We start from the raw sequence: 11,055 nt of genomic DNA, 5'->3' as shown, positions 1-11,055 counted from the left end.
CAATTATACATTCCTTTCTGGCGCAAAAACACAAAAGGAAAAGCGGCCCAACCATGGCTAACAAAAGAAATTAAGGATAGTATTAGATCCAAAGAGGAGTCATATAAAGTTGCCAGAAAAATTAGCAAGCCTGAGGATTGGGAGTACTTTAGAATTCAGCAAAAAGGACCAAGAGATTGATTAAGAAGGGAAAAATAGAGTATGAGAGTAAACTTGCAAGGAACTTAAAAGTAAAAGCTTCTACAAGTATGTAAAAAGGTCCCTTACAGTCAGAAACGGGAGAATTTATAATGGAGAACAAGGAAATAGCAGAGCAATTAAACAAATACTTTGGTTCTGTCTTCACGGAAGAGGACACAAATAACTTCCCAGAAATGCTAGGGAACCAAGGGACTAGTGAGAAGGAGGAATTAAAGGAAATTAGTATTAGTAAAACAATAGTAAGGAATCTTACAACACCAGGTTATAGTCCAACAATTTTATTTTAAAATCACAAGCTTTCGGAGATTATCTCCTTCGTCAGGTGAGTGAGTGAGTGAAAGGTACTCAAATCGCATATCTTATATTAGGCTGGGACACGCTCACACCAATCAAAGGTGTCGTTGGTGTTCAGACAGGTTAGCCACGGAAAACAGTTCTGAATACACAATGGGTCAGATTACAAGGCCAGAGAGAGAAAGAGACCCGAAAGGTATTGGTGAGCCGCACCTGGAATACTGCATACAGTTTTGGTCTCCATACTTAAGAAAAGACATACTTGCTCTCGAGGCAGGACAAAGAAGGTTCACTCAGTTAATCCCGGGGACGAGGGGGCGGACATATGAGGAGAGGTTGAGTAGATTGGGACTCTACTCATTGGAGTTCAAAAGAATGAGAGGCGATCTTATTGAAACATATAAGATTGTGAAGGGGCTTGATCGGGTGGATGCGGTAAGGATGTTCCCAAGGATGGGTGAAACTAGAACTAGGGGGCATAATCTTAGAATAAGGGGCTGCTCTTTCAAAACTGAGATGAGGAGAAACTTCTTCACTCAGAGGGTAGTAGGTCTGTGGAATTTGCTGCCCCAGGAAGCTGTGGAAGCTACATCATTAAATAAATTTAACACAGAAATAGACAGTTTCCTAGAAGTAAAGGGAATTAGGGGTTACGGGGAGCGGGCAGGAAATTGGACATGAATTTAGATTTGAGGTTAGGATCAGATCAGCCATGATCTTATTGAATGGCGGAGCAGGCTCGAGGGGCCGATTGGCCTACTCATGCTCCTATTTCTTATGTTCTTATTATTTCATTACTATAACCTTTCGTCTTGGTATCATCCTAATGAATCTTTGTTTGCTCTTTCCATGGTTCCAGTATACTTCCTGTAATAGGTGTCCAGAATTGCACATGGTACTCCAACAAGCACCAGATTAATCAGTTTTGTAGAAATTCATTTTGTATTCAGTGCCCCTATATATAAAATAAAAATTCCTATTTTCCTTCTTAGGGTTTTTTCAACCTACACTCCCACCTTTTAAAATATCTGTTTATCTGCACTTCCAGGTCTATTTTCATGACTGTTAAGGATCTTGCTGTTTGGAATTGGCTTTCGTTGTTCATTTTCCCAAAATGTACCATTTAACTTTTTTTGCATTGAACTGCAGATGCCACCTATCTACCCAATCCACCAACCTGTCTAAGACCTTCTGCATTCTTGTCACAGTTTACCATGCCCTCTAATTTGGTATCATGAACAAACCTCAATACCACTGCTTGTCCGACAACCAGTATTGGATGAGCAGAAATTTCCTCCAAATAAATATTGGGAAGACTGAAGCCATTGTCTTTCGTCCCTGCCACAAACTCCATTACCTAGCCATCGACTCCATCCCTCTCCCTGGCCACTGTTTGATGCTGAACCAGACCGTTGGTAACCTTGGCGTCCTGTTTGATGCTGAGATGAGCTTCTGACCGCATAACCGCACTATCACCAAGACCGCCTACTTCCACCTCCATAACATCGCCCATCTCCGCCCCTGCCTCAGATCATCTGCTGCTGAAACCCTCATCCATGCCTTTATTATCTCTGGACTTGACTGTTCCAATGCTCCCCTGGCCAGCCTCCCATCTTCCACCCTCCATACACTTGAGCTCATCCAAAACTCTGCTGCCCATATCCTAACTCGCACCAAGTCCCGTTCACCCATCACCCCTGCGCTTGCTGACCTACATTGGCTCCCGGTCCAGCAACAACTCGATTTTAAAATTCTCATCCTTGTTTTCAGATTTCTCCATGGCCTTGCCCCTCCCTATCTCTTTAACCTCCTCCAGCCCCACAACCCTCCATCCAAGATCTCTGCGCTCCTTCCTTTCTGGCCTCTTGCGCATCCCTGTTTTTCATCGCTTTACCATAGGCGGCCATGATTTCAGCTGCCTAGGCCCTTAGCTGTGGAATTCCCTCCCTAAACCTCTCTGCCTCTATACCTCCTTTAAGACGCTGCTTAAAACCTACCTCTTTGACCAAGCTTTTGGTCACCTGTCCTAATATCTCCTTATGTGGCTCGGTGTCAAATTTTGCTTGTTAACACTCCTGTGAAGTACCATGGGACATTTTACTATGTTAAAGGTGCTATCTAAATGCAAGTTGTTGTTGTTATCATTCCTCTTGTACTTATGTCCAAATCATTTATATATATATGAAAAACAAAAGAAGTTGTGACACAAATACCTGTAGTATAACACTACATCCAGCCAATCCTAAAAACATCCATTTACCCCTGCTTTCTGTTCCCTAGCCATCCTTCTATACATGCGGCTACATTCCCTTTAATGACTTGAGTCTTCATTTTAATAATAATGGTCTTATATGTCACTTTATCAAATGCCTTTTAATAAGACATGGACATGAGAAAACCTCTTGGAAAGGAATCAGTTTGGTCATGTGGAGTAACACTGTGGATCTGGGAGAGGGAACTGGGTCTCAAGATGGATGGAGGTACTTTGAAAATGTGGCACTGATATCAAAGTACTAGATTATTAGATTTTTCACCAATATAATATTGTCAGATGGTATGAACAAAGAAAACGTAACAAAAATGATTAAATTAACTTATACTAGAACTGAGTAATTCTCAAACCAAAGCTTTATATTTTTTCAGATGGTGGCAAGGTATGGGAAGTTAAGGTTTTGAAAGAATGGCAACTAAAGCAGATGAGAATAAACAACTGAATTTTACTTTTGGAATCATTGCCGACATTCAATACGCCAATGCAGATAATGGTTTCAATGACACACGCACAAAGAGGCATTACTATAGGAACAGCCTGCATCTACTAGTGCTGTTAAGGGATGGAATGAAGAGCCTACCACTCCCAAGTTTATTCTGCAGCTTGGCAATATCTTTGATGGATGCAATTCACAGCTGAGTCCTCAGCTGATGCGCTTCAAGCAGCAATAAATGAATTTTCAAACTGTATGTCTCCAATGCACCATATCTGGGGAAACCACAAATTGTATAATTTTGACAGGGAGCTACTCCTTAAATCAGCTCTCAATAGCAAGCACCTGGGAAATGACATAACTTCCAATAACATGGACAGTTGCAGCGTTAAGACAGACTTTGACCCTGCTGATCCTGAGACATTTTATGGCTACCATTTTAGCCCTTTTCCTAAGTTTCGATTCGTAATAACTGACGCATATGATCTCAGCACTCAGGGTAGGAAAGAATCCAGCAAGAAACACCAAGATTCAATGCAGATACTGAAATCATACAACAAAAATGAAAATCTTAATAGCTCAAAAGGTAATTTAATGTTACACCCATATAGAGTGGTGTACTTTTTTTGGTTTTACAATATTTAAATATTAATTTTGAGCCTTTAATGAATGCTATTATAATTCCAATTTATTGAAAACACCACCAGTTTTCTTTTCTTTTTTTAAAAATTTCCTTAGCCATCATGACTTACGTTTCATGCATTTTTCTCAAGGCTGGGAATGTCCACTTAAAGGCATTTCCCCTTAATTAATTCACTGGCTGAAATTTCCTTTTTTGGTTTGAACACCATGAGCAGGTTAGCATTTTATGTTAATTGTTCAGTCGCACAATTTCAGGCTTCTGTTAATAAAATTCACATCATGAAGATGCTGTATTACAGAAATTTTAGTGAAGTTATATTTAGGAAAATAGTCTCCAGTGTTAATAGACAACACTTCATTGGTTGAGACATCATAAATTGCAGGAGTAATAAATAGGAGAATTATATATTAATTTTCTACAATGATGATGAAGGAAATGTATATTAATTTCCCAGGGAAATATACCTATGATAGAGTATTTGCCTTTAATGGTTGATTGTATTGTTTTGTGTTTTACTGCACCTCCAGGAATATGGAGGACAAAGGAACACTCCACTTTCAGCCGCTTATCACACTAAAAAAGTGTTTTGATCTTTTTTGTAATGCTGTTTCTGTTCACTCAGTAAGAAGTGCTGTTTGGGTTAAGAACCATCTAGGTATTTTACAGGCTGATTTTGGTCTGTTGGTTGGACTCTGTCCTTTTTGGCATGTCGTCATTTTGCACTTTCAGATTCTGTGCAACAATTCATTTGCAGTAGCAGCATTTGTTTATGCTGCCTGGTTGAAATTTGGACTCAGATCCAGGAGAAATTCCATCCATGCATGCTTACAGACATAAGCAGAGTTCCGGTTAAGATCACAAGATAACTACCGATAAGAAAGGTTGTTCAGTCCAACTTAATTCATCCATCCAGAGAGATTTTAACATTTTCCCTCACTAGAATTAAACAATTCCAGGTTTTATTTCCTTCTCTGCTCTACCTAGGAGTTTATTCCATGTGTTGATCACTCTTTGTGTGAAAAAGCATTTCCTGATATAAATCCTAAAATTACCTTTTACCAACTTGAATCTGTGTCCCCTCATTCTACTCCTGCAGTTTAATTGTAATATTCTAGAGTAACTTTTGCTATACTGTTAACAATCTTATATACATCACCTCTAAGACACCTCCTTTCTAGGATGAAAAGTCTAAGCTTCTCCAGTATTTCCTCATAACTCAGATCCCTGACACTAGGGATCAGTCTTCTGGCTCTTCTCTTCAATGCCTTCAACGTTTGAGTGCCTCTCTTGTTTCTTGGTGACCACAACCAGATGCAGTATTCAAGGTGCAGTCTGACCACAGCACTGTCCAGTTTGATCACTATCCCATCTGACTTGTATTCTACTGTTTTGGCTATTGTAGTTCAACATCCTTTGTTGTTTGCTGCTCAGCATTGGTTGGACATGTTTAGTGTCAAGTCTACTAAGATTCTTAGGCCTCTTTCATCCTCATCCTCCACTATTTCAACATCACTCATGGACTATGCGTGCCATCTATTTTTCTTTCCTATGTGTAGCACTTTAAACTTCTCTGCATTAAAATTCCATCTGCCATTGTTTTGATAACTTACAAATCTTGTCCAACTCATTCCGTAATTTCTGAGCCGTTTCTTCTGATTTCCCCTCCCCCCTCCCTAGTTTGGTATTATATTATAAATTTGACCACTTTACAGTGGGTTTCTGAATCCAGGTAATTTATGTCAATTAGAATGAGCTGTGGTCCCAGCAGTCACTCTACTCAATATTCTACCTCCCACTATGACATAACTTCTCTATTAAATACTTGCTTCCTATCCTTCAGCCAGTTTCTTATCCATTCCCATTTTTTACCCTTAATCTCCACAGCTTTTAGTTTAGTTAATAGCTATGTGGAATGTTATCACAAATCTTTTTGAAGTTAAATTGTATCACGTCATAGGGCTTCTTCATTTGGCTTGTCACTTCCTCAAAGAAGTAGAGGAGGTCAGACAGGCAGGATCTTCCCCTTCTGAATCCATGCTGATTGCTGTTAACTAGGTTATTGTTGTACAGCAGTGTTGTCCAATTTGCTAGCCACATGTGGCTCATTGGGAATCCAGATATGGCTAATTGCTTTTCTTATTAGTAAATTAAAAATGAGTGATAGACAATGGGCATGCGATCTTGATATTCATATTCGCACACCGTATGCACGTGTATGTTAATCTTTTTGTGCCTTTGTTGGTAGAATGGTAAGAAGAAAAACAGAATCTGGCGCCTGAGTCTCAGCCTATTTTCCAGCCCTTCTGCCGCACTCCCGCTAGAGCTGCAGTGTGAGTACGGAAAGCCGTGGAATTTTGGCCCATTGTCTTTTTCAAGTTCGGTCTCAGAAATATCGAAGAGGGACCAACTGTTCTGGAATCTCGATGAATGATTAACAATGGCTGTTGCAGAACCATGCTTAATTACTTCATGTAGGCAAATGTGTAAAAATTGGGGAAGGTCCAAGGTATTAAAAAAAAATTGAAATGTTGTGAGTTCCCTCCTAGCATTTCACAAATGTATGCTGTGTTTTCAAATGTTTGCAATCATTATGATTTGAGAATGGAAAAGTTCTAAAATATTTCATTAACAGGCCTCACTAGACTGGATAAACACTTTGTGGAGTTTAATGGAGGTTTCAGTCAGGAGCAGCTGGAATGGCTGAACAAAGTATTATCGTTCTCCAATAATATATATTTTTTATTTGTTTATGGGATATGGGCGTCGCTGGCGAGGCCAGCATTTATTGCCCATCCCTAATAACCAGGAAAAGGTTACAATTGCTAGTAAGTGATGGTTTACCAAAATATATATAAGCATAAAACTTGTATTTGAGAATATATGTCTACAAAACAGTATCAGTCATACAATATTATAGATTTAACTGGAATCAAAAGTACCACACAGGGAGATCAGCATTTTAATTAAAGCTTTGACTCAAATATTAAATAGGTTCACGAGGAATATTGCACAGTGTATAATAAGGGAAGAAAAGTTTATACTTACATTGTTCATGCTATTTGATTATCTCCTTTCATTGGCTAGTCACTCCCAACATATATTTCCGACTTCCTCCAAGTTATCAATTTTCTAATATCACTATGGGGGGTCGATTTCCTCTGTGTAATTAAATTGTAAACATGTTCTTTGTAAATGAAGTAACACACAGCATATAGAGGAAATGCTCTTCCACAATGTTCAGTTCCATTCGCAACCCCTCACATAATGAAGCAGTCCGAGTCCGCATGCAGCAAGACCTGGACAACATCCAGGCTTGGGCTCATAAGTGGCAAGTAACATTTGTGCCAGACAAGTGCCAGGCAATGACCACCTCCAACAAGAGAGAGTCCAACCACCTCCCCTTGACATTCAAAGGCATTACCATCGCTGAACCCCCCCACCATCAACATCCTGGGGGGTCACAATTGACCAGAAACTTAACTGGACCAGCCATATAAATACTGTGGCTACAAGAGCAGGTCAGAGGCTGGGTATTCTGCGGCGAGTGACTCACCTCCTGACTCCCCAAAGCCTTTCCACCATCTACAAGGCACAAGTCAGGAGTGTGATGGAATACTCTCCACTTGCCTGGATGAGTGCAGCTCCAACAACACTCAAGAAGCTCAACACCACCCAGGACAAAGCAGCCCACTTGATTGGCACCCCATCCACCACCCTAAACATTCACTCCCTTCACCACTGGCACACTGTGGCTGCAGTGTGTACCATTCACAGGATGCACTACAGCAACTCACCAAGGCTTCTTCGACAGCACCTCCCAAACCCGCGACCTCTAGCACCTAGAAGGACAAGGGCAGCAGGCGCATGGGAACAACACCACCTGCACATTCCCCTCCAAGTCACACACCATCCCGACTTGGAAATATATCGCTGTTCCTTCATCGTCGCTGGGTGAAAATCATGGAACTCCCTTCCTTATAGCACTGTGGGAGAACCTTCACCACACGGACTGCAGCGGTTCAAGGTGGCAGCTCACCACCACCTTCTCAAGGGAAATTAGGGATGGGCAATAAATGCTGGCCTCGCCAGCGACGGCCACATCCCATGAACGAATAAAAAAAAACTTGTTTAGGATTTTTGAGACACTTTTAACTATTGAAGTCATCGTGGCTTTTACCAGGGTTGCAGAGACTACAGCCTCGATTTTAACACCCCGCCCCCACAATGATGGGTGGGAGAAGGTTGGGGGTGTGGGTTAAAAATGAAAAAATGGGGAACGTGACCCCAACCCACCACACACGTGCCCGTTTCCATTTTTATGGTGGGGGGTTTCGAGGCTTCCAAGTATCCCACTGTGGAAAAGCAGGACACTTCATTATTATATTTAAACCGGGATCCCACTGTGCAATTGGGAGCCCGATTTAAATTTGGGAGTTCCTGGGCGTCTTTTTCAGGGGTCGGGAAACCCGGCAATGAAAGGGAGGCATCAGCTACCAGCCCCACAAAGTAAATGTCTTTTACAATACTCCTTGCGGGCCAGGAGGAGCAGGAGTGCTCTCCCCAGCCTCTCAAGGAAGCCTTCGGCCTCCCCTCTGCTGATCACTATCTCCCCATCCCCCAAGCCCCAATAGCCTCACTATGGCGTGGTCACGGCCGATCTCCCCCCCACCCCCCTTTCAATTGCCAGGGACCATCCCCGGGGGTCCCCGGCTGTGGCCTCATGCCGCTGGTTTTCCTGCCCGGCAGCTGGCCAGCTTATTAAATGATGATGAAGTCCTGCCATTAAATTTGGCAGGCCCTCCGCGTCCCCAGCTTTGCCGGGGTCTTTGGCTGTTTTCAGCCTCCCCTGCACCTTTCCCTCCTCTCCATAAATATCGGGGCCGAATTGACCTTTTCGTCTCTGCAATCCTGGACACTTGGCATCCTGCAGGTGAGTGCTTATGGAATTTGCATGTAGGATATTCTGTGCGATTTGAAAGCAATAATAAAGCTCTCACCTGTTGTGAATGGAATCTTCCACTGGCTGCCTAGGGCTTGTTGGAGAATTGAGCAGCATGTAGACTGGGCCAAAATCGGGCAGTACTGATTTCCACCTAATTGAACAAACAAAAGACTACAATTGGCCTCTAGTAGTGTTGTACAATTTTATCATGTATTTTTCTTTACAACAGTGTATTATTAATCACTGTGGGATGTAATTTATGTGTAGTCCTATTATAACTATGTCAGGATGAAAAGAAATTATATTTGAGTATAGCCCCATTAAATGGTATGTTCATTTTATTTTGGACCCTTGAGGCAAACAAAGCACTAGGATAGTTGTAGATTGTTGGTAAAAGCATTGGGGTACTATTTTGTACTGAGGAGTCTATATTGTCCACATATGAACGCAGACACTTCCTGAAAATTACCACCCACTCAAACAAGCAGTATGTTTCTCATCAGCTTAAATATGTGATGTTTTAAGCCATAACTATCTGATCCAACATCAGCAAGTGTAAACTGTCTGGATTTGACTCCTGACAATTTTGTACATCTGAACAGACAAATAAACTCCGTCTTCTTAATGCAGCTCATGTTCCCGTCCATCCATGTTCTACAAGTTCACGAGGTGTTGCCTGGAACTATGATGAGATCCTCTCGGTGTAGCACACGCACACTCGTGTAGTGTGTTTGAAAGCAGGACATGATCACGATGGTGTCTACTACTTGGACGACCATGGAATTCACCACCTCACCTTTGAAGGTGTGATTGAAACATCAGAGAGCCATGCATTTGGAACTATCTATGTATACGATGACAGAATTATTTTAAAGGGAAGGGACAGCATTCAGGACAGGATTCTACACTACAGGATTTCTATATTAATACATCATACATATGTTAATAGTCTATACCATATGAGTGTAATGTGAAAAGTAGTAGGTGTGATCAAAATTAGATTATGACCTGTCATGTATAGTAAAAGATGCAGAATAAATTCTCAGATCATTTAAGTCTGATGCAATCTGTTTTGTGTCAGAATCTGTGCCTATTTCAAGATTGTGTGAACAGTTATGAAAGAATTAGTATGTGACTTCTGTCCTTGCATTCTTCATATTTGAATTTTGTCCCACATTTTCCAGGTTTCTTGCCTTCCTAGGTGTCAGCCTTGGCTCAGTTGACAGCACTCTTGCCTTTGATCCATAAGGTTGTGGGTTCAAGTCCCATTCTAGAGACTTGAGCACATAATCTAGGCTCTAGGCTGACAAATCAGTGCAATACAAAGGGAGTGCTGCACTGTTGGAGGTGCTGTCTTTTGGATGAGATATTTAACGGAGGCCCCGTCTGCCCTCTCAGGTGGATGTAAAAGATCCCATGGCACCATTTGAAGAGCAGGAGAATTCTCCCAGTGTCCTGGCCAATATTTATCCTTCAACCAATATCGGTAAAAGAGATTATCTGGTCATCATCTCATTCCTGTTTGTGGAACTTTGCTGCATGCAAATTGGCTGCCGCATTTCCTACATTACAACTGAGACTACATTTCAAAAGTACGTCATTGGCTGTAAGGCACTTTGGCACAGCCTGAGATCATAAAAGGCGCTATATAAATGTAAGTTCTTTCTTAGAAATCTTAAAATGTTGCTTAAAATGGCCAAAAGGGTTCCACTTGGCAGGTAACTCCCAATCGGCTCTCAGACAGAAACATAGAAAATGGGAGCAGGAGTAGGCCATTCAGCCCTTTGAGCCTGCTCTGCCATTCAATGTGATCATGCCTGATCCCCTATCTCAATACCATATTCCCGCTTTCGCCCCATACCCCTTGATGCCTTTTGTGTCTAGAAATCTATCCAGCTCCTTCTTAAATATATTCAGTGACTTGGCCTCCACAGCCTTCTATGGTAGAGAATTCCACAGGTTCACCACCCTCTGAGTGAAAACATTTCTCCTCATCTCAGTCCTAAATGTCCTACCCCATATCCTGAGACTGTGACCCCTCGTTCTAGACCCCCCACAGCCAGGGGAAACATCCTTCCTGCATCCAGTCTGTCTAGCCCTGTCAGAATTTTATCTGTTTCAATGAGATCCCTGCTCACTTCTCTAAACTCGAGTGAATACAGGCCGAGTCGACCCAATCTCTCCTCATTTGACAGTCCTGCCATCCCAGGAATCTGGTGAACCTTCGCTGCACTCCCTCTATGGCAAGTATATCCTTTCTTAGGTAAGGA

The 11,055-nt window shown here is 41.8% G+C and overlaps 1 pseudogene; it reads left to right on the top strand.

Annotated features, from left to right (window-relative positions):
• The first annotated feature begins 3,172 nt into the window (after positions 1 to 3,172).
• LOC137341318 (manganese-dependent ADP-ribose/CDP-alcohol diphosphatase-like) lies at positions 3,173 to 9,759 on the top strand (annotated as a pseudogene).
• Positions 9,760 to 11,055: the final 1,296 nt, after the last annotated feature.

Source organism: Heptranchias perlo, chromosome 23 (genome assembly GCF_035084215.1).
Source record: "Heptranchias perlo isolate sHepPer1 chromosome 23, sHepPer1.hap1, whole genome shotgun sequence".
Classification (NCBI taxonomy): domain Eukaryota; kingdom Metazoa; phylum Chordata; class Chondrichthyes; order Hexanchiformes; family Hexanchidae; genus Heptranchias; species Heptranchias perlo.
Note: the sequence above shows the minus strand (reverse complement) of the source record. Positions and strands in the feature narration are given on the sequence as shown.